Source organism: Eumetopias jubatus, unplaced genomic scaffold, assembly GCF_037043125.1.
Source record: "Eumetopias jubatus isolate StellerSeaLion01/CBP00866 unplaced genomic scaffold, mEumJub1_p1.0 scaffold_1, whole genome shotgun sequence".
NCBI classification, from domain to species: Eukaryota; Metazoa; Chordata; class Mammalia; order Carnivora; family Otariidae; genus Eumetopias; species Eumetopias jubatus.
The window spans coordinates 109,477,246-109,501,422 of NW_028274807.1; the positions used below are offsets into that span (position 1 = coordinate 109,477,246).

The 24,177-nt window shown below is 38.6% G+C and overlaps 1 protein-coding gene across 13 annotated transcripts in view; it reads right to left on the minus strand.

Moving 5' to 3' along the window:
- Positions 1-24,177, minus strand: part of MBNL1 (muscleblind like splicing regulator 1) — a 201,574-nt gene that overhangs the window by 162,297 nt on the left and 15,100 nt on the right. For 5 of the 13 annotated variants that reach the window (XM_028103158.2, XM_028103154.2, XM_088025729.1 and 2 more), the window contains exon 1: positions 17,288-17,489. The exons of 7 other annotated variants lie outside the window; for them this stretch is intronic. The gene's annotated coding sequence lies outside the window, so the exon portion shown is untranslated. Of the gene's footprint in view, positions 1-17,287; positions 17,497-24,177 lie in introns of those variants that run through there. One more of the 13 variants, XM_028103145.2, reaches the window with a different exon arrangement.

Consider the following 24,177-nt stretch of genomic DNA (forward strand, 5'->3'; position numbering starts at 1 on the left):
AATCAATTTTAATCTAGTAATTAATTAATAATTAATGAATGGGTGTGTAGGTATACACACCCATTCATTAATTAATACATTACAGGATTGTAAATATTCAGTAACTGATTTAAAGATTAATTGTTGAGGAAGAGGTCTTTGAGCATGATTTTACTTTCATTTGTCTGCCCTCTGAGCAAGAAGAGCCTACATTTTCTTCAGAGCTTTCATTACAGGAGCTTAAAATGTATCAGCAGAAACCTTCCCTATACGTAAAATGAAGTACTGCTCTGAAAGTATAAAACTGAATATGTGCTAAGCAAGTCTGCACATAATAAGTCTGATCTATATCAACTACTAAAACAGTGTTTGAAAAGCAGTGAAGGGGATAGAATAACTGTCTAAAACACTTCTAAAGCCATGTAGAGTCAGATAGATCTTTTGACAGCTGTTAAAACCATAGAAAAGGATACCAGAGAGCGAGCACTGAGGGTCTGAAATGGCATAAATGATATTTTTCTTTTACATGTAACAAACCTGTTCTGTATTATATTATTTACCTTATGGCACAGAGAAATGGTAAATATTAAGTTGCTTTCTGATATGAAGGCACACAGTCAAAATCAAAAAATCGCTCATTTATTTTTTTATTCATTTATTTATTTTTAGTTCTCTTTTTTCCTTCTCTACTCTCCTGAAAAAATATTTTCCTAAAATAAATCTAAATATATCCAACACATACAATAACCTTGTTAAATGAATAAATATGTTCATCAAAAATAAACAATACACAGATAAAATTATATTTATGTCTTGATTATATAAACAGTTTATTGATGGCCCTTTATATGTAACCTAGACACAGGGGGAGTACATGGATCCAGCTGTGAAGAGTTAACTGCTTAATGGGGAACATAAAACAAACACACAAATAACTGTACATAGAAAAAGAAAGTGAGATGTACACAACGGAGATAATAAAGCCTGGTGAGTTAAAGGAGAGAGAAGTCGGGGTGCTTTCATGATGGATAAGACATCTAGGATGGAAAGAAAGGAGGACGAGTCTCATTTGGTTAGAGACAAAAAGGAATGGCAACCCAGACGGAAGGAATACAGTGAGCAAAGACAGGGGTATGGGAGAGCACATAACAAGAGCCCTGGGGGAACTGGTCCATACGGAACACCCACATGCAACGGGGCTGGCGGGAAATAAAGCTGCGTTTGGGGACTGGAACCAAATCAATAAGGGCCTTGAAGGCCAGGCTGAAGAATCTGGCCTTCACTTCTTAATTGGAATTCATCCATTCGAAGATTTCACCCAAGGACAGAGTCAGAATATTTAACTAAACACCCGACAGGCTAAGAAGAAGACTGTACATGGGATATGAAGAGATTCTATTTAGTAAACTCGGGATTTTTCTACTTCCTAAAGCTTTTGCTTTGGTTGCCAGAAAGCTGAGAGATAAATTTAGTGCTCGATTTCATCTCGAGTACTTGTTTCATCTCTTTTCCCTCTAATTGATTTGTTATGTCTCTTTTTTACAGTCCTATTTTATGTGCACTTTACTGTTGTAAGCCGACTCACATCTTTTTTGATGGAGCATACATCATACATAAATAAAATGAAAGTAACGTTTGTCCTGGTACAAGGTAAAGCTGTAGATGCAATATTTAAAAGTTTCAGAAGAAAAAAGAGAAGTTAGAATTCACCATCAAATAAAGCACACTCCTCTAAAAATATTTCAGTGAAAGGTGGTCACACTGGATTAGGGGACCTCCGGTTACTGCAGTGGACAGCTGCTCTAAAATCTACAACTGCTGGGTTCGGCAACCTATTTTTTTTTTTTTTTTTTGGCCTGGCTGTCCAGTTTGACCTTCCGTGTGAATCAGTGTTCCTACTAGATGCCAAAACGACCTTCCGAAACTTACAAGGCTTCCAAGGCTACAGAGATTTTCAGCTGTATCAGCCCTGGCTGTCACAGCATTCTGCATGAGACTGAGTGGCAAACTGGAGCCTCCTGTACCAGCCTGACCTTTTAAACTCACAATATTGCGCTGCCACTCAAAATTGAGTTTTCTCTTTCTGCATTATTTTGTGATGCCATTTCTCTTGCATAATTGTAAAAGAGTATTCTAAGCATACAGTGGTACTTCTCTTTATGTGAAAATAAAATACTTCCCTTATACATAGGAAACCTAACATGGATAGAGGTTTCATTTATTTTATTTCAAATAAATATTTATTGACATCTATAAATAATATTTTAATCACTTGTCAAGATTATTTAAATTTTGAGGCAGTAATATGTCACTATTTCTGCAATGGTCAATATGAAATTTGAGAGATGTCTAAATTTTATAATTACACTTTTGTAATTACATCTGCTTATGCTAACCATTATGTATTCAATGCCTAGCACAGTGCCTAGAATATAAAAGAACCCAAATTAATATTAAAGTGAATGTTGCAGAATCTGCACATTTGATTATACTTCATTTATCACAGAACTATTGGACTGAAATATAGTGCTTCGTTTTCTTGCCAAAAAATTAGTATATTAGCATGGAATATTCCTCTTAAAAAACATGCCTGAGAATTCTTGGTCATAAAGGGAAAATATTTTTCAAATCCCTGAGTGTCAGGTCATTTGTAAACAAAAAACTGTTGCTGTATGAATTGGTTAGAGTTGAACACCAATGGAAGAAAAGAGCAATGGAGATCAGATTCTTAATAGTCTCTATCAATTGTTTGATCTCAAGCCTTAAAAACTATTGGGGAGTGATGGTGTATTCAAACTGATGCTTGTCTATCAGAGTATTTTCATTTTATTTCCACACAGGTTTATATTTTCACAAGTCCTATTCTGCCAGTGCAGAGAACCACAAAATGGTGTTAAATAAGTATTTCAGAGCAAATTCCTTAACATTAGTTGGTGAACGTATTCTTTAGCTATTTTTAAGTGTAACTCATGGACTACTTCATAATCCTTTACGGAATATACCTGGATGGATGGGTGGATCAAGAGACATATATGCACACAAGACACACACCTGCACATGCTCTAATTACCCTGCTAGGGATATGAGGGGAAAGTGAGAAAGTTTAATCAGAAATCTTCAAGTCAACGTCAGTTCTCAATAACATTGTTTTATTATTTTAATGCTGGCAAAAGATTTCTATATTTTATTGATGAGAGAAATGAACTGAATTCTCTAATGCCTTCATTAATACAGCTGAATAAATTAGAAGCGCATTTGCAATACTCTTTTTGGGCTCAAGACACTTCTTAAACTGTGCCACTTAAAGCCATCCAACTGAGCAATTGGCAGAGTGCTATGTCATTCAGAAGTGACATCAGAAACTTCACAGGTGGCAAAGATTTTGAGTCTAAAAGTAGATTTTGCTGATCTTAGTGAGTGCCAGGGCAGAGGGTATTAGGTGTGAGTAGAACTAATACTATGCAAACCACACAGGCACTGTAGACCATTTGATCAAGCTCTTCTTTCCAAGCCACGAAAATGCAGAGTCTACTTCATCATCTCTGCTGTTTTATGACCACAATGCTTCAAAACCCATCTCTCACATCTTCCCTTCTTCATTTAGTCTTTTCAGAGCTAACTTGTATTCGGTCTCAAATCAACACTACTGTCAGCATTTGTGTACTTAATTCACACCAGACTGATGGAAACAAACAAACAGCAAAACCACTGGGTTAGGATCTCGGCACTCCCAGTACTGTGCTACGTGACCCCTGGGCAAATTACCTGACCTTAACCTTGCCAAGCCTCCATTTTCTCACCTGTGAACTAGAGAGAGGGCTGGCACCACAGAAATCTCAAAGCACTGTATAAGAACCATATATGGTCACATATGGAAAAGAATAAGTGCCTACCAAGTAAGTTGCTATTTTTACAATTATTACGATTGCTAACGGGCTGGTCCTTTTGTGGTTTGGGTTGTTTTCATTATTTCACTAAAAATGGACCTTTTTCTTTAGGCTATAAACTTCAGAAAAGCAGAAGGTATATCCTTAAGTTCTCTTGAAAGTTTCAGTCAAAATCTTATTGTGAAGCTTTTTATGCAGTGGGCTTTAAAGAAGTGTTTAGGATTAAAAATGAATAATGGTAAGCAATAAAATAAAAATTCTGAGTCTTCTAACTGAGACTGCAGCTTAAATCCTGGAAATGAGGGACGAACACTTCCCAGCTGAATGGGGTCTTACAGAATACGCACAGTTGCACTTTTACCATTTCAAAGTTTGGAAGCTAGCCTACAAAATACAGCTTTATTTCCTGCTCACAAAGAAAAAGCTGGAGGAAAAAGCATAGTGTGCATATCTAAAACCCTTTGTCATTAAAGTTAAATACAACACACCTCTCTCTTACAGATTCTTCTCTTCTGTTAACATTCAGACTGTCAATTCGGAGTGATTTAATCTCCTCATTAAGGAGTTAGCACAAAAAAGCTTCGGATGAATTATGCGTCCCCACCTTTCTCCCACAGTGCCAACATCAGAAATAAAGGATCTTTTCCGTCTAATCTAGGATGACACTACATTTGGGTCATGCTTATTTATCGAACACTTAAACAGAAAAATAAGCGGTTTAAATATGAAATCAGATCATTAAAATAAAGCGTGGGTTGGTTTTGTCTTTTTTCCAGTATACAGAGCGTGTAAAGAGTTAATGTGTCTACTGGATGGTTTTAGGCAAATTCCACACTCTGCCCACAAGCAGCCTATTCCTGGCTCCTGTGCCCACTTTGTTTTGCCCGTACATTACTTGTGAATGTTTCTATCACTACACTGGAGACTACTGTGAGAACAGGGCATATCTTACCTCTTTACTCTGAAGGACAGAGCATGACAGGTGGCACATGGACACCACACTCAATCGACATTTGCTAAATAAGAGGGCTTTCCTTTGAGGCCAAAAGCAATGGCATGAGTCTTCCATTTTTCCTTCTCTAGACATTATATAATTTTATTTGGTATGTGTTCTAAATAGCTCTATGAAGAGAGGAATTTGTTAGCAAAGTGACATGTTTCCAACAGAGCAAGTCGTCAATTAACAGTTTATCTCTTCAAATTGTAAGCTATGCCACACAGTAGCTGAGAACACAGACTGGTGTGTGAATATGACAGAACATGAAAGCATAAAATAACCACATGAGGAAGATAAATGAATTTAGCACGCATTCTGGAGTTACCCTGATCACTTCTTGGTGAAAATTTTATAGCATCACATTATTGGTGTGAAAGTACATTACCTTCTGGAACTTCACAAAGCTTCCTCTGAGAGCCTCCCAAATGCAATGCTGTAACAGGTCACAGGAATGCAAGCCCTTCCCCTATCTGCTGAAGACAGGAGGCCTAGTGGGTTTGGTTTGGTTTGGCTTATAAATCTTAGATTATAAGCATCTGTCAAACTCTATGCCAGCGTCGAAGCAAAAAGATGAAATTTTATTTGTCAGCCTTTTAAGTTAAATTTATACCTTCTCGACCTGTGTCAGTTGTGCTATGTGTGAAGTTTTAAAGTCACTGTATCATAACTATACCCGCCCATTCCCAGCAGAATCATTAAGGGGTAACAAAGAACGCTGTTGTGAAGTAAGAAAAGACTGGGCTTCAGTTCAGTTTGGCTGCTCACCAGCTGTGCGACTTGGGGCAAGTAGGTTAACTTCTCTGAGTCTCTGTTTCCTCACCTCTATCAAGAGAGTGGGCTCCTGCCACAAAGGCATGTTCCCTAACTAACACCATTACGAGGCGCTTCTTTCATAAAAGAATGTAAGCTGGCCATGTCTCACAGAGAAGACACTCAAATATGGCAGCTAGCCTCATTAATTCCTCTCCTGTTCATACCGTTTCCCTCCACATTCTGAACAGAGTGGCAAATTTCTCCTCCATACAGCTTGTCTTGACTATTCGGTTCCACAGACTTCCTTCTTTGGATTTTCTTCTTTCTTTGAATTTCCTCCTTTGGTACTCAATTGTAGAGCGCCAATACTCAATTGTAGGGGCGCCTGGGTGGTTCGGTCGGTTAAGCCTCCGACTCTTGATTTCAGCTCAGGTCAGGATCTCAGGGTCATGAGACCGAGCCCAGAGGCTGCTTAAGATTCTCTCTCTCTCTCTCTTGCTCTGCCCCTCCCCCTCACCTCTCACACATGCCTGCGCATGCACTCTCTCGCTCTCTCTCTAAAAAAATAAAATAAAAATACTCAGTTGTACGGTCCACCTTTCACGTCTTTCCCTCCAGCTCAATTACAGGCCAATGAAGAGAAACTACATAATTCTCCTTTGGACTCCCTCTCCTACCTACTATGATCCCTTAACTCTAATAGGTGCTCAAAATATGTTTGTTAATTGGTTATTTAGCAGAACACAAAAGATGAATTGATTCCCCTGTATTGCCTTATGTTAACACGGTAAAATAACTTTTTACGTGAAAACACCTCAGCACTTTGCAAACTTTAATCCATTACTGAGAAACAGACACAATAATTTCTTCCTATATTAACTGCTCCCAAAGCAATATTTACTTTTTAAAATTCAGTCCTCAAAAATATATTTCTGAGTTATTTCCTACATGCAATTTTCAGTAAATGTGGTCCCCCAGAAAGCATTATGCAGAATTATGCTTGAAGGATGTATTTTTTCAATAATCTCAATTGTTCTGGACATTTCAAATTACTTTTTGGAAAGGTCATGCAATACCTCAGAGAGACTCTACACCTGGGTCACAGATTTGCTTATATTCCCTGTTGTTCACTTTTGCTATGCTCATCAAATCTCTTCAAGTCTTCTGGATGGGTATTTAAAACCAAATACCTTCTCTGAATGCCAGTTGACAATGCAGCCTTCCCTGAAATGTCTGAGCAATGAAATTCAAATAAGGGCTCAAAAATAATTTGGAGTAAATTTGTCTAGTTAATATTAGCCCAATGAATAGAGAAAGCAAAGAAGATTTCTAATTTTAACACTATTTAATCTAATTACTTAAAAAATGAACACTTTCTGAACATTACCTTAACAATACAACAAAACAGATCTTACCATATCTTTACAGCACAGGCAAAAATCTGATAAGGAAAAAAAAATCTAAGAATAGAAAAAGACATGTCCTAAGTGTGGCTCTGACATAATACTAAAAGGCATATAAACAAAAGGTGAAAGAAAGCACTGTTAATATTATTTTCTCTAGCTCTATATAAACATGCTATAAAGACATAAACAGAGCAATATTTATTATTTTCCATGGATATAGACCATCTAAATAAATAATAAGTGGTAAATATTTATAAATAGAATCATTTTCTTGAAAACTGTCTTGATTTCATGGGAATTTTTCTATGCATGTTAAATACAACATAATCTATCACTGCTCTGACATTTTCTGCTTAAACTCTGTTAAGCCATTTACTTGTAAAAAGCATGTAAGGACCTTAAGCAAAAAGGCCCGTGAGCATTGTTACCAAGCTTTCTATTCCGTTTGAACTAGAACTATCCTCACAACACCAGGAAACTGTTAACTCAAGGTAATTGCTTATTTATTCCCATATGTACATCATTCTGTTTATAAGAGTATCCGATTGTTAAGGAGTTTTATTTCCAGGGAGAAGACTCTCACAGTTATCCTGACACCTTCCCTAAAATAGCAAGGTCTCAGAAGCATAAATGTCAGTCACATTGAGCACATTGCAAAGTCGCTTTATCATGTATCTATGCGCCCCCTGGTTTATCACAGAGGATAGGGGACACCGCTGTTCCCTTACAAAGGGACCAGAACTGCCTGGTCAATACAGAAACATTTCCTAGCAAATAACAATATACCCCTAAAGAAGAAACTATGCTTATTTCAGAATTACCAATTTGTGATGAAGAATTTGGCGACCTTCTACAGTTCATCAGATCCTGCGCTTTAAAAGGGCTGGACACAGAAATGAAATGTTTTAAGAATTTAACATGCATCTTCTACTTAATCGAGTTATAGCTCCTGACAAAACACAATTTTAAGTGTTTTACTGATATTTTATTTTATTTTAAAGATTTTATTTATTTACTTGACAGAGAGAGACACAGCGAGAGAGGGAACAAAAGCAGGGGGAGTGGGAGAGGGAGAAGCAGGCTTCCTGCGGAGCACGGAGCCCCACGTGGGGCCTGATCCCAGGACCCCGGGATCACCACCTGAGCCGAAGTCAGATGCTTAAGTGACTGAGTCACCCAGGCGCCCATCTTACTGATATTTTAAAATAGACTTCTTTACCCTTTTTTAAAGATTTTATTTATTTATTTGAGAGAAAGAGAGTGAGAGCTAGAGAAAGAGAGAGAATGAGCGGGGGAGAGGCAGAGGGAGAGGCAGACTCCCTGCTGAGCCAGGAGCCCGATGTGGGACTGGATCCCAGAACCTTGGGATCGTGACCTAAGCCAAAGGCAGACGCTTAACCAACTGGGCCACCAAGGCACTCCATAGTTCTTTATCCTAAAAGATCACACAAGTAGCAATGTAATGAACAGAATTAACATTAAAGATTAATTTTTTTACATAAGAAGTTTTTGATGAGAAATTTTAAAAATTACTATATTTTAAAAGTCATTTTTAATACTTCCCATTGCCTTTCATGTCCACATCTAATCAATTGCTACATCCTGTGGACCCTACACCTGTCACTTTTCTCCCTAGCATGTATGTCTTCCTTTTCATTCCCTGGCATTTCCCTCATCTCTTTCCTACAATCTCTACCTTATCCTGTATGTGTCCTATCCTTCCTCTATAAATTGTCACTAAAATACATGCCTGTAAGGTTAGGTGCCTAACCAAATGTCTCATGTTCTCCACTGTGTATCAAACTGCCCCTCAATGCTCCCCAAAGTGCAGTAGCAATCTCCTCTCCCACCTGATTCCTCCCTTCTCCCTACCCTATATGCTGGCCCCCTCCCCCCATGGTTTTTCTCTCCATCCTCTGACTTTCTAAATGCTGTAGAAGTGTGACTCTGCTAAGAGTATTACAAATGTCTATGGTCTCGATCTCCTCTATGCACCTAACACGAGCATTTCCTATATGCTGGCCACCTCCCCCCATGGCTTTTCTCTCCATCCTCTGACTTTCTAAATGCTGTAGAAGTGTGACTCTGCTAAGAGTATTACAAATGTTTATGGTCTCGATCTCCTCTATGCACCTAACACGAGCATTTTTTAAATCTGTTTTTATTCTTTTATGTGCAAACGTGGGTTCTAGAACCGGACTACCCTGGTTCAACTCCATCTTGTGCTACTTCTTAGTTAAGTAATTTTGGACAATTACTTTATCGGTGCCTCAATTTTCCCATCTGTGAATCTGATCTACTAATAGTACTCATCTCACAGGGTTGTTCTGGGGAATCCATGAATTAATGCATAAACCCTACCCATAAACACAGTCCAAAATGTGAGTAATCATCATTATAGTTCTTATCCTCATTACTATTCTTTATGTATCATTGGAGGCAAGACAAAAAATTGGCTAAAAACATGGACATTTGAATAAAGGCAAAAAACAAGCCTCATAATTCTACAAATGACAAAGAGAGATTTCTAGTCATGCTACTTAATCTTGAAGATAAAGGACATAAGGCCCATTTCACAGCTGTTAAAAAAAAAGATTAAATGAGATATTTTTATAAAGAAATATACAGCAAGTAGAACTTCTGTTATTTTTTTAAGATGTATTTAGTTAAGGGAGAAAGAGAGAGATTATGAGCAGGAGGGGGAGAGGGAGAGGGAGAGAGAATATCAAGCAGACTCCGCACTGAGCATGGAACCCAACTCCAGGGCTCAATCCCAGAACCCTGAGATCATGACCTAAGCCAAAAACTAAGAGTTAGATGCTTAACCGACTGTGCCACCCAGGTGCCCCTAGAATTTCTATTATTAATAACTATTTATGTTTATCATTTCACAGATACAGAACTTAGGGATTTGAAAGAGTAAATAGTTTTCCCCAGGCCACATACCTAGTCAGATCTGGTCTGATAAAGTCTACACATTGTGAAGCTTGTCTGTGCCAACCCCCAGCAAAGTCTTTCCTTTCAAGATACAGACAAAAATACAATAAATATATACAGATACAATAACTTTAAACTGATAATAATAAAACTGATATCACCTCTTACATTTGTCGAGTATTCCACTTTTCAAAAATTACCCCTCACTGAGGTCTGTTTTTTGTTGTTCTACTTACACTGCAACAAACATTGGACTTTCAAAACAAATTTAGAAACTGTTTAAAGGAAATGATATGTCTTTTCATAATACAGCTTTTTTGAAACTAAAACTTAGTAAATAGAAATATCAATGAGGGAGATTTTGGCTTGGGAATACTGAGTTGCAAGTCCAGCCAATGACTCAGAGCTTTTCCCACCAACTTTTCCGCCCCGGCAAACCCTATGCCTTCCTTTCTTTCGGTCACCTAACTTGACTATCACCACCCGGGCCCAGACTATCATTTTGGGTAGGATAAGAGCTATCCATCCACATGGAGTGCTAAAAGGTCATTGTAAAGGTAATTCTTTTCTTGTGATCAGAGAAGAAAGAAACAAGTAAAATGTGAATGTGTCATTACTACTGTCATCAACAATGCTGGAAACAGATTGCTAGATATATGAGTACAAATTTTGGATGCAATAAGCTCTGAATGGTCTGTAAGTTCTAATACTAAATCAAGTTCAGAATATGTCTTTAATGATGTTCTAAATATGAACTGCATACTGCCTTATTTTGGCATCCCTGCTACTTAACATGCTTATGATGTGTTTTGACTATTAAGCTGTAAAGTCTCACTGTTTATATTTCCTCACACTCCCACTGCATATATTATTATTACCATACTTTCTGGCATCTTCTGGAAGAGTCTATTCAGTCACAATCACTGTAGACAGATGTTAGTAGGGTAGGAACATAAATAAAGTATACACAATATTACTAAGTCTTCCACCAACTATGTGTACTTAAAATACTTATTATTTTTGAAAACTCACAAAATTGTATTCACAATTGGGACACTTCTACCTGTGTCTATACCTTCTGTTCTTATTTCTCCACTTTTCTTTTACTCAGTGTCATGTTAAATTTGATACTCTGGCTGTTTCTGATTAAAATCTCCTGCTAATATATACTTCTCTCATTGCTGTTCCTTATGTATTATGTTTCTTTTCCCAAAATGAAATCACTGCTTTTTAAATATATTTTAGTATTACTTCCACTACTTAACTTTAATATATAGATTTTTAGCAAACAACCTCATTGTAATTGTCAGTTTACTTTCAATCTGGTTTTTGGCATATTCACTACACTCACTGTTCAACTTCCTTACCCACTTGGGTCTTCTGACACATCTGTAACTATTTGGTGACTTCAAAAGGTGATACATTATGGTATTCAACAGTAAAACTGAGGGCAAAAGATATCAATATTCTATACAGGACATGTGGAAATCTGTATCTTTCTACTAGAGAAATGAACTAAAGAAATGAAATTGAACACATACAAAAATCCTGTCTCTGGATGTTAAATATAAATGTATGAAAAATACGGAAATATCACTGAATAGATATAATTAATGCTGGCTTAACAGAATATTATTTTTGCATGGTTGAAAAGTAAAGAATAGCTTTTGTTTTCCATTATTTATGCATTAAGACTGTTCCCTTTATTACATGTATTGGTCAGAGACTTATCTTTCTTTATCTGTACTTCCAAACCATGTTACCAAGCCACTGTTTATGAAATACCACTTTCTACTTTACAGTTATTTTCAAAACTCTTACTTCTGCTACCAGACTGCCATTTCTTTGAAGACCAGGTATAGTTTGATTAAGTTTGGTAGATTTCACTGAGCCTAGCTTGCTATTTTTGCTCCAATATGTATTCACTTAAAAATAACATGACAAAATAAAATATCTCAAATCAGCAATGTAATGTTTATTTCATACGATTAAACTTGTTCCCATGATCCTTGGGTCTTGTTAGCTCTTTAAAACAAGTTCCTTCTTAGTTAATACCTCCCAAACTGTTTTAAAATTGAAAATATAAAGAAAACCCAGTTTTAAACATAAGTTTCGAGGCACCTGGGTGGCTCAGTTGTTAAGCGTCTGCCTTCGGCTCGGGTCATGATCCCAGGGTCCTGGGATCGAGCCCTGCATCGGGCTCCCTGATCAGCAGGAAGTCTGCTTCCCCGTCTCCTATTCCCCCTGCTTGTGTTCCCTCTCTCACTGTCTCTCTCTCTCTCTATCAAATAAATAAATAAAATCTTAAAAAAAAAAACAAAAACATAAGCTTCTCTTAAAAATCCTTTGGAGGAAGAAATATTAGCTAGGGAAGGCCTGGAATGGACTTGATATCTGCATAGACATCAGCCTTTAAATTATGATATTTAGCACAATTCTTTTTAATAATACAGCATTATTTAACATCCAGATTATTTGAATAAATTAGCATTGTCTTGGGAACAATCAGCCTTCACACAAACACTCACATTTCATGGGAGTATTACCTTATCAGCTCTTATTCACCTCTTTGGGTATATAAAAGATATGACTCTCAATTTCTTAAAACAATGTCCAAAGAGATGACAGTTTTTCCTTGGGAGCATATACACTACTGGAAGCTTAACAGTTATTTCAGAAACATCTTCACCTTTTTAAAAAAAGTTGATCTCATTGGAAAAGGAATTCTTCACTCTATCCAATATGGCTGTATATCATCATGAGATTAATATATCTTGAACTGTTTTAACAAAGGATAATCACAGAAACCTGAGTAAGATCTCAAAAACAGTGGGAAAAGTGCCAAATACGTAATGTCTAATACTGTAACATAAATGCTTTAAAGATTCTTCCTTTTTACGGATGTCACAGACACATGTGTTAAGATGCATCTTGGAAAATGTGAATAATCATCTGTAAGAGATGTACTAGAGTCATTAAAACCTAATAATAATATGTAAAACACTGTAACCATGCATTTGCTAAGTGTTTTTTCAAGGATATAGCTGAAATGTTTAAATATATATCTTTATAATATGAAAAACACTACATAAAAATCAATTTCCCTATCTCATCTAAAAATATAAAATATGTCTAGAGACACTTAATGCCATATGTCAATAGCTCTTCTTGCATTCTCTGCTTTGCAATCAATAGTTCTCCAACCATTAGAGAATATGCTCCATGACTCATCAGAAATTATATACAAAGTTAATGGGGATCAGTGTTCCCCCTCACACTCCATACATGCATGGACACTAATGGCAGTTACACCTCATACAGCGGGAGACAGATTCAAGATGGCACCTAGCCAGGAGCTTACTCTTCCAAGCTTCTCTATAAAATCTGCCCTCCCCCCAAAAAAGAACCCACTATATCCACCCTGTCCTATATCTTTAGCAGCCTTCAAGGAAGTAAAAGTAAGCATGCTTTATATGGGTAGAAAAGAACTGCACTTTTTCAGCGTAACACTTCACTGTGCATGGCAAAATGTACTTTGGTTATGAGAATATCTGAGGGGAATGTTTCCAGGGCCTATGCCATTGTGCTTTGTTTGCTAGTCAGATGCTTTCTCAAGAATGTGTTCAAATTATAAAGACAATTATCTCCGTGTGTAGAAATCTTTCAAAGATCATACTACCACAGAAACCTATTTTTACCTTTCTTAACATTCAAAACAAGGCCTTATAGTCTACAAGTGAAAATCTCATTCTTGTGAATTTATTAATCTTTGATTAACATGTGGTCAGGAGTTTGTTTGGATTTACTTGATGTTTTTATTTTCTAAGGAAGGAAAGTCATAGGAAAGGAAAATACATATGAAGCATTTGAGGATAATTGCTATTTACCAAAAACTATTTTAAAATAAATTTTAGTGACTCGTTTATGTTTGGTAACTTCAGGACAATGATAACTATAGTGTCTCTAAAATGTTCCTAAGTAGCAATCATACTCTATTCTGGCCTTTGAGAGGTGTTAAAACTCATCCCCTAATTATAAGTCTTTTCTCTGTTATTACTACCTCACCATTAAATCTCTAAACTAAATAGTAGTTTTGAGGAAATAAAAATAGATGTTATGTTAGGTAGTGTATTTTCTCAAATTTCAGTTACAATGGATAAGAAAGACAAGATACTTCCATGTATAATAAACTTGTTTAGCTTGTAAAAATAAAAGTCAATTTTATTATATTTTAACCAGCAAACTCTTTCAGCTTTCCCTCAGAATGCTGCTTCCCTGCTTTATTCTAGAACAGCACTAGCCAATGGAAATACAATACAAGCCACATTTGTTATTTTAGGTGTTCTAGTAGTCATATTTTTAAAAAGGGAAAAGAAGCAGGTGAAATTAATCTAACAGTATATTCTATTGAAACCAATATATCCAAAATATTATCATCGCAACATATAATCCATATAAAAATATTAATCAGATGTTTTACATTCTTCCCTTCATACACAGTTTTCCAAATCTATAATGTATTTTATACTTAACTAGCCACATTTCAAATGCTCAACAGCCACATGCGGCTAGTGGCTACTGCACTGGACGGCACATTCTAGATTTCCAAAAATATGAAGCTTTTTGGCCTAAAAGGCCACCACTTCAAAATCTTCCTATGTAACATCCTCTATAATCAGTATCGCTGCTGGGATTTTATATTAAGACAAACATTTAAGTGAATACATTTTACTTTCTTCCTCTACTCCTTTGACCCTCGTATCTACTGCTTACGCTGATGACTTTTTCTTAAGGGTATAGGAAACCCCAATGGCCTATTCTCTTCAGCTTCTTCTAAGTGAGATCCAGGATGTTCTCTAACCTGTGCATCCTCCTCACCAAGCAGAAGGTGCAGCAAGGCTATTCTCTCTCAGTTTCCATAAATAGATATATCAAATACAGGCCTAATGAACCACGACAGTGATAAATTAAATGCAAGGGCGATTTTTTTGCTTACAATGAAAATAGGAAATTTTATATGATAAAGTAACACACCCTTACTCAATGAGAAAATGATTTTACTCCCCACCCCCACTGACCCCAGGAGAAACCTTGGGATATTCTTTTCTTGATCTAGAACAGAACCCAGTGCTTCATTTCATAGGAATTCTGTGCCCAGAGGAAGAACAGAATGCTGGAAACAAAATTTAATGAATTCAACTTGGAGTCTAAGTTTGCCTCAAATGTGGAAACGTAAACACAAGCAATAATATTTTAAACCACAGAACACTTTGGATTCTCCATTGGCATGGCTGCGTAGAGTATCACACTTGATGTGTGTCTGCACACAAATCTGTTCTTAGTTACATGAGAAAAAAAATTAAACTAGGTCCATGTGAGCTTTTCTGAGTCTCTTAGTAATAATAAAACCTGATTATTATGTCTTAAGTGACACTGTAATTATAGACGGATGGATGAACAGGTTTTCTGGTGCTGACCCAACCTGTTCCCTAAAACACAAAAGGCAACTTTTGTAGTCCTCACTGAAGAAACCCCCCATTAAACAAATAAAACTAAAAATTAATGTCTACATTTTGAAAGAAGGCCTACCAAAAAAAAAAAAAAAAATTCACCCCCATGTAAATGGATGAAAATCAGAACACTGTAGGTTTCCTAAAAAACAGTTTTGAGCTGTAGTTGTCACCAACTTTAAGAAAGCAAAGATACAAGTGACAACAATGTGCTTTCTCAGGCTACAAAATAACTTTATTCGGTGTCTCTGGCTATAAGTCTACATCTAAGACGTTCTAAGTATTGAAACTAAATATTCTTAAGATGAATTTTACAGTCGTTGAACTTTCATTTTAACTTGCCTTAGTGATAATAGTTTATCTCAACAGCAAGACAAGGAGAAACACCAACGCTCTCAGGAACGCACACAGATAACATGGAGTGGATCACTTATGCTGGTATAGAAGAGTTAGGTCCTAAATACCTCTGTGGATAAACAGACACCGTGTTCAAACCCAGGAGGGAGGAACACCGTGTCCACTGGTGTAGTATTTCAAAGCGCCTTGCAGAGGGCCTGCAAATCCAGAGGCATTAATTATGACTTCTCTCTCGGTGTATTAATTTGTTTAAGAAATTCCTCAGAGTACGGCAGAGTTTACCATCCATTTGCTATCGCCTGTGCTGGTGGGCACACAAAGTAAAGACAGTGGCAATAACCTGTCTGGCAGCTTCTTACTCCGTCTTAGTCCTAGGGAAGCACACTCCACGGAAATACACCACCAAATCCCAGCAGCCGTATATTCTCCCGGCCGGGGAGAGACTTAAGAACACAATTACTCTTCTAGCAACACCCCTGTAGTTGTAAAGTGCTGTGAGAGGGGCAAGCATAAGCTCCACCATATACCTGCTCGTGTTACAGGCTCTGGAATCAAAGTATTCTCACATGACACATTACTACCAATAACAGATTCCGGCTCCGTTTAAAAAAAAAAAAAAAAGTGCGGGGGGTGGGGGGGCACATATTTGTCCTGCTTTTGTCTAAAAACCAGAACCCAAGTACTAACTACTTTTCATTCTTTTCAACCTTTCATGAAAGCAATTCAATCAACCAACTGCGGCTCCACCCAGAGAGCGTCTATACTTACTTTTCTTACAGTTTTTGAGTGACGCACTACAAAACGAAGAAGAAAAAGAGAGAGAGAGAGGAGCCCTCTCATGCAGGGCGTCTTCCGCCCTGTAAACTTGGCAAAAGGCAAACTGGACTGAAATACAGCACTCTCCATATAAGGAAGCCCAGCTAAACATGTCATGCGTAATTTATGGGTAGCAGGCAGAGAATTAACCTTTGCGTGCACATATTTGGCCCAGATGAAAACCGGGCTGGATGGCAGCCCCCGGGGCCAGGGATGCGGGATCTCTTGGGAGAAACCGTGGCTCGCGTCTGATGGACTCGCATCTCCTCCTGACGAAGGTCATTAAGTTGTAAGTACACTTCCACGCACCTGTTTCTTTCATTCCCCCCCCCCCCTTTCTCTCTCTCTCTCTCTCTCTGTCTAGGCTGCCAAACTCGAAGCCGGCTGCGCTCTGACAGTGTCCGCAGCGCCCGGGGAAGGGCTGCTCGGAGCTGGGCTGCAGCTGCAACCTCCCGCTCTCCCCCTAGCTCGAGATGGTGTGCGATAGGAAACCATCCACTGTGGCGAGCCAGCCCCTGCCGCTACGAGACGCAGCCGGCCAAAGCCTCCTCTCACTTCCTCCTTCAGCCATGTACAGCCCCGAAAGAGTACAAACAATGCAGAGCAGCAGAGCAGCGCAAGGAAACTGTGAAAATGGAAACTTACCTCTCACATTTTTTTTTCAGAGGCAGCCCGACTGCCGACCGAGGGCCCAAGGCATTGTGGGAGTCATGATTCCAAGAGGCCCGCGATTTAAAATTGAACTTGTCAGTTCCCGGTCACGGGAGCATTGTGAGCGCCACAACTCATTCAGCTGCAGTGAAAAGACTGTTGCATGTCGCTGTGCAGCCTCTTATCGCCGAGGTCTGGTTTCCGCTGCTGCTGCGCGGCCCCTCCCCCGCCAGCCCAGCCCCACCAGGAAGCCCGGGGCGGACTCGTCGAGCTCCCGGACGCACGCGGCGGCGAAAAAACGCTCTCCAACTTTCGGCCGCCCTCCCGCCCTCGCCCGGGCGGCACTGGCGCCCCTCAACCGAACAAAGTCCGCAAGGGGTGGTCGTTGCCGCTCGCGGGTCGGCCCGGGAGCACAAGGAAGCCGGAGCCGGCGCTGGCGAGGTGTATCCCCGCAGCCAACCGGTGGTATCTTCCATCTTACACGTTCAACATTATAACAGCCGAGCTATAGTGCGAATGGGACGCACCCCTACTACTTTCCGCTCCTTCGGACCAGCCGGGCGGACACATAGGTCCTTTTTTTTTTTAAAGAGGCCGGCGGATGGGGCTTTTTGTAAGGAAGCCGGCAAGGTTAGGTTGAAGGTGAGAATCAGATCGGCAGAAAACGGTAAGGATCTGATGGGGCTGCCGCCTTAAAATGCACCACACCGTTTTTGAACCTGGATGGCTCACAGGCGGGAAAAACATCTGCAAGACTGCCAGTGTGTCTCTTCCTCAAGTAACAGGGTGCCCACAGTTTTGCAGTTCCTTAGTAAAACATTGTCACACAAGCACAAACACTCCCACTGCAGCTTCCAGTCTAGCTTGTAAATAATACTTGGAATGTAAAATCCCCTTTCTTCCCAACTCTGCATTACACGATTTATAAGAAGCAGAGACCCTTCTCTGAAAATAAAATACCATTTTCTGAAATACTGGAATATTCCAAGGCAACTAGGTCATATTATTGTTGGAGCAAAACACACCACAGCCCCAAATCATAATTCATTGGGTGTTATAAGATGCAACTTGGCTTCACTTTGAATGGAAAGAATTCTAGACTAACGTGATGTGATAATGTTTTGGAGATTTGGGGGCAGAATTTCCTTTGAATTTAAGGAATTTTGATAACTTGTTCAATAATGATTCTAATTTAAAACATTGGTTCTATGTTTTGGACACAATTTGTAATGAAATGGTGGATATGGTGCCATGTTCCTCCTACAACTTTGTTGTGTTAAAGAGGGTGGGGCTGGCTTAAGGAGGAAAAGGGAAAACATCGTGAAAGGTGCTAAAGTTCAGGAGTAAGTAAGAGTCATTAATAACAGACTTGAGTTCTGACCCTTGGCTAGATCCACAAAACAGTTAATATTGTGCACTGCTGCCTTCCATAACAAATAAATTAATTAATGGCCCTACTTCTCAGTGTTAATCATTGAAAAGTACCCAAGTGCACACACAGTGGAAGCAAACTAAAAAGGACACTGACACTTTCTCAGAGAACAGGAATGGGCGTTCTCTATCTGCCAATTAGTAGCTATGAGGAATTCCTTTTTCTTAATTCAGCATTCATTTCAACAACTACATCGAATGCCTGCTCTGCCAGGGATACAAGAATGGGTAACACAGCCCCTACCCTAGAGGATAATACTCCTGCGAGGGAAAAGACAAATAAACCAATTAACTCTGCCTCAGGGATAAATGCTAAAATGGTGCTGGCAAGCCAAAGGGGGCCTGAGGAGAGTTAGGGAAAGCTTCCTGGAGGAGTTATTTTCAACAGGTGCCTTGAAAAGTGTATAGCAATTAACAAGATGGAAAGGGAGTTGAGTCTGGTCAAGTGGGAGAAAAGAGCATGGCAAATACAACAGACCCGCCAACTTTCCTGTTAGAAGTGAGGGAAGGATAAGTATAGGGGAGTGGCAGGAGATGAGCTAAAAGTAGGTCTGTTTTAATCCAAGGAGCCTCAGCTTTAGTCTGAAAACCATGATGAACTGGAAGAGTTTACACAGCAAGGGGATAGGTAGAGTTTGGACTTGTATTTCAGAAAGATCCTGTGGCAGCAGCTTGAGGGTGAATGGGAGTGTGGGCTGGTGGCCCATAGAAGAAGGGTGAATGGGTGTGGACAGACTGGAAAAATGACTCATGCAGGGAATGAGGAAGGGAGGAACCTTGGGAAGCTCCCAAATCCCTGGCTTAGCCTACTGGATTGTTTGCTACTTGCCTTTTAATGTCTTCAATTTGCCTTTCATTCTCCATGACAACGGACCCTGACTTCTGAGCTGGGCCACCTCTGCGTCTGCTAGCAGGTTGGCGCCCTAGCCGGCTTCCACGCACCTCTCAGAATGTCCAATGAACCGCTAAGGCCTAATCCCCGTTGTAGGAATTTATTTTCAATTGTTCTCAGACCCTTGTAGACTTCCAAGTTAGAACTTTGGTGTTCTTTTTTCTTGTGGGTTAGAAAGTTTGCTGTTTGGTGCAACGTGGCGGAAAGCAGGACTTTGAACCTGGGTATGGTGCAAGAGGGGAAATTATTTTTCCACTTCAGCACTGGAGGAGGGGGGAAGTTCTGGGAACAAAAGAGAAATTGAAACTGAGACAGATTTTCTGCTCCACCGAACAGATGACAAAGAAATACAAGAAAGACCCTTGAATGTTGGAAACAGTAAAATAAACATCCTCGTAAATGACAAAGAAGAGAAAAAAAAATGTTATTTTACATTAGATAAAAGAAAAAGGGATGGTTAAGAAAAACTCCTATAAAATAATGGTCAATCTAGGATTCAAAAATGAATCAAAATAAATTGTGATATAAAACTAGTTTGCCACAAATTTAGCTTAATTTATTATTAATGATAATACTATAACATGAGTAATGACATTGAAAATTTTGAAGCACTGTAACAAACACCAGATCATATGTTAAAAATATTAAATCATGTTGCCAGCTTTCAGCTACCAGTAGCATTCTGACTGCATTTTAAATTATGGAAATTATTAAAAAATCATTAGTAATAAAAAGTAAATAGTTTCCCATTTAGAATACCACTGATACTCCCTCAGTGCCAGGAAACCATGAGTAGTATGGTTTCTTTTGCTTCTCTGAAGTGTACTTACAGTTCACGGGCTCATGAGTGAGTAGATCCATAAGTACAAAAAGAAGGTCATTTGTGGGTGGAGAGGGAAATTAGAGAAAACAATTTCAGATGAAATAAAACTACATTTTCAGATAAAGGAAAGAATGTTCACTGCAGTTTTCCTGAAATATTTCAGACCATTCAAGTTTTAATTGTACCAACGAATCCCAATAGAAATGCAGTTAAGGAGTATGGTTTTTAGAGATAATATCAACTAGCTGGTTTACCAATAATACAGATAAAGGAAATGGTAGCATTTATCTTTTTCGCTCAACTGGGAGTCTTTAAGGCACCTGTGTAAGTGTGTGAGTGTGTGTATGAATTGTATCTTCCTTGTCCTACAAACCACATTTAGAGCTCAATAAGTTCTCACTGCCTCCCAAATGTAATTTGGCTTTCCTGGCAAAACAAACAAACAAACAAACAAACAAAAAACTCAATGAAAATATCCCAAGAAGGTATGCTTTTTAAAAGTCAAAATATGAAAAGGTCTTGAATCACTGATCTAGGAATGTTGTTTTTATTATACCAGGATAAAAATAATCCATTGCGAGAAAGTGCCAAAACAGACCCAGATGTAGATCTTTTGCTTTCTAGTCCATGTTTAAATACATATGGTGGAGAGAAGAAGTTTCTGGAAGGCAGGGAAGAGTAGGAAACGTTTTTGTATGGAGAATCCATTTTAAGCAAATAAATTAAATGTGTCTCTATTAACTTTCACAGTGGAGGAGGGAGGCACTCTTCTATAGCCTGGATTCAAACTTGTTTAGGTATCTGAATAAATATACCGATAGAGTCAGATGATTTTAGTTTACCTTCAAAGACCTTATATATTTCACACACCAAGTTTTTAAAATCATACCCAGTATTTAAATATAAATAACTTATATTCTATTATGTATTAGGCATATATAATATGCTATGTAATACAACACATTGTATGTATAATTTTTGTGCCACTTAATGTGTAAATCGCTTAAGTGTGAAAATATTATGTAAAATCAACATATTTGTCTTAAAATGTTTATAAAGATTAAAACTGAGTTACAAATATTTGGACATATCTCAATTAAGCTATTTTACCTGAAACTTGAATCTAAATCAATATAATTATTTTGGCATCAAGCAATAGGGCAATATAAAACATACATTTCAGAATTAAAAGTTTAGAACCACAGAATTTTAGTTGGGAATGGAGCGTTAGAGATGATCTGGCCCTATTCCTTTGTTAGACCAGAAAACATAAGTAAATTGGCACCGTGACAGAACAGAACTGGCATCAATGTCTTCTGCCTCTCCCGGACCATTTGTTGTCATTGTTTTTCTTAAAAACACTGAGGGCAACAAGAAACTCTAATATAGACATAAAGGTTCCCCAAGTTTAATGTGAAGAAGGGCCACCCAAGACTTTCAGTATAGTTCTTTATTCCTCTATTTTTTCTTTCCTTTTTTCTTCTTCTTCCCACTTTCCCCATTCTTCCTTCCTTCTTTCTATCAGAAAATACTTTTCACATAATCACTCTGTTCCATATTTCACAAATGTTTATTGAGCATCCACTGTTTTAAGTCCTGTTCTGGGAGTACAGTTTGAGATAGGAGCACAGCCCAAACACTTCCCTCAAGGAATTTACAGGCTGCTAGGGGGAGCCAGGCACTACACAAGGAAAGCATAAATATAAAGAAACAGGTAAACATGGGAAGCAATTTCAGATGGCAGTAAGCACTGTGAAATAAGAGAAAGCAGGTTAGCGGGACTAGGGAGGGAGGGTGTGTGTTCAAGGGCATGGTCAAGGACTGAGGTAGTCCGAGATCAGCAGAGTCCTCAAGAGAGGCAGAACACTGGCGGAAAGACCGTTCAAAGGAGTGGGAACTAGAGGTCTTGAGCCCTGAGTCCCGATTTGACACTAAAGCTAGAAGTCCAGTGGTGAATAAAAACAAACAGGACAGCTAACTTCAAGGAGCCTACAGTCAAGTGAGAAAAACAATGAATCCTAATCAAATTAATCACACTCAAAATGTACAACTGCAGTCATTAGACCTGGGGTCAGTGGCAACTAGCCAAGTGTTTGGTTGTATTAGAGGTGGGGGATGGCATGCGATCCACATTTGGTTTTCACAAATATAACTAGAGTACTCTCTTGACTTGTTAGTGTGGAGGCTAATGGTCTAGTCCCAGAACAGAATGCAGGAGTTGCACCAAAAAGAGTGGGCTCTGCCAGGAGGGCAAGGGGCAGCAAATGGCTGGAGGCCAGAGGAAAACCCTTAGCAGTGAGATACAGTGAACATTAGAATCTTACATCTGAGAACTGAAGAGAATCTATAAGGTGACCATCTCCATGCCTTGAGGAAAGTGAGATGTTTGTGTGTGTGTGTGTGTGTGTGTGTGTGCATGTACACACCCTTGCACACACTTTCTTTCTTTCTTGAAGTCAACACAGTATAGAAAATTCAAAATTACTGAAAATAGAATATTTTTATATAAATCAGCAGTGATTCCAATTCCCAGAGATAGTCACTGGCCATACTACAGTTTATATTCTTCCAGGTTTTTCTCAACACATTTTTTACATAGCTGACATTGTATTATATATGCAATTTTGTGTTCTGTTTTCTTTCCCACTTAATCTCATAGTATAACTTTATAAAACAAATGACATCTCTCATGTCATTCATTTGAACCTTCATTTATCACATGAGGTTATGGGGACTGGACAATTGACCCTTGACCAAAACCTCCCAGCTAATAAGGGGCCAAGGCTCCTGACCCACAGTGTAGTGTTTCACATCCTATATCCCAGATCCTGAATTAATGTGTCTAATATGTAATATATTAACATTCTACCTGGGATATACACATGTTTTTAAATAAGAACTGTCAATAAGGAAAAGCAAATGTACAATAATGGTCTTTTAATAAATAAAGCAGTTACAAAAATAAATATAGGGACACCTGGTGGCTCAGTCAGTTAAGTGTCTGCCTTCAGCTCAGGTCATGATCCCAATGTCCTGGGATCAAGTCCCGCATGGGGCTCCCAGTGCAGCGGGAAGCCTGCTTCTTCTCCCTCTGTCTGCTGCTTCCCCTGCTTGTGCGCTTGTGCTCTCTCTCTCTCTGACAAATAAATAAAATCTTAAAAAAAAAAAGATGAATGACATACAATTTGAATTTTTCCTTTCTTATATGGGACACTGAGAAGCAATCTTCCTCTATTTGCTAACAAAGTTATTACAAAATAAGCGAGCAAAAATTTATGTGACATAATGCTATATAAAGATGTAAGAACTCAGGAGTGTGAATTAAGGCAGTCATTTTGGGAAGTAACTTGGTATTATCTGGAAAGGCTGAAAAAGAAAATTTTCTATGACACAGCAATTTCAGCCCAGGAAATACACCCTAAAGAAACAAAGGGTGCCTGGGTGGCTCAGTCATTAAGCGGCTGCTTTTGACTCAGGTCATGATCCCAACGTCCTGGGATCAAGTCTTGCATCGGGCTCCCTGCTCGGTGGCGGCGAGCCTGCTTCTCCGTCTCCCTCTGCCTGCCACTCCCCCTGCTTGTGCTCTCTCTCTGACAAAGAAATAAATAAAATCTTAAAAAATTTTAAAAAATAAACAAAAATATGAAACAGGTAGCCAAGAAGCCAAAGTGGACATATTACCTATGCATGTTTATAGTGTGTAATTACACGTAATATTATGAAATGCTTTCTACCATC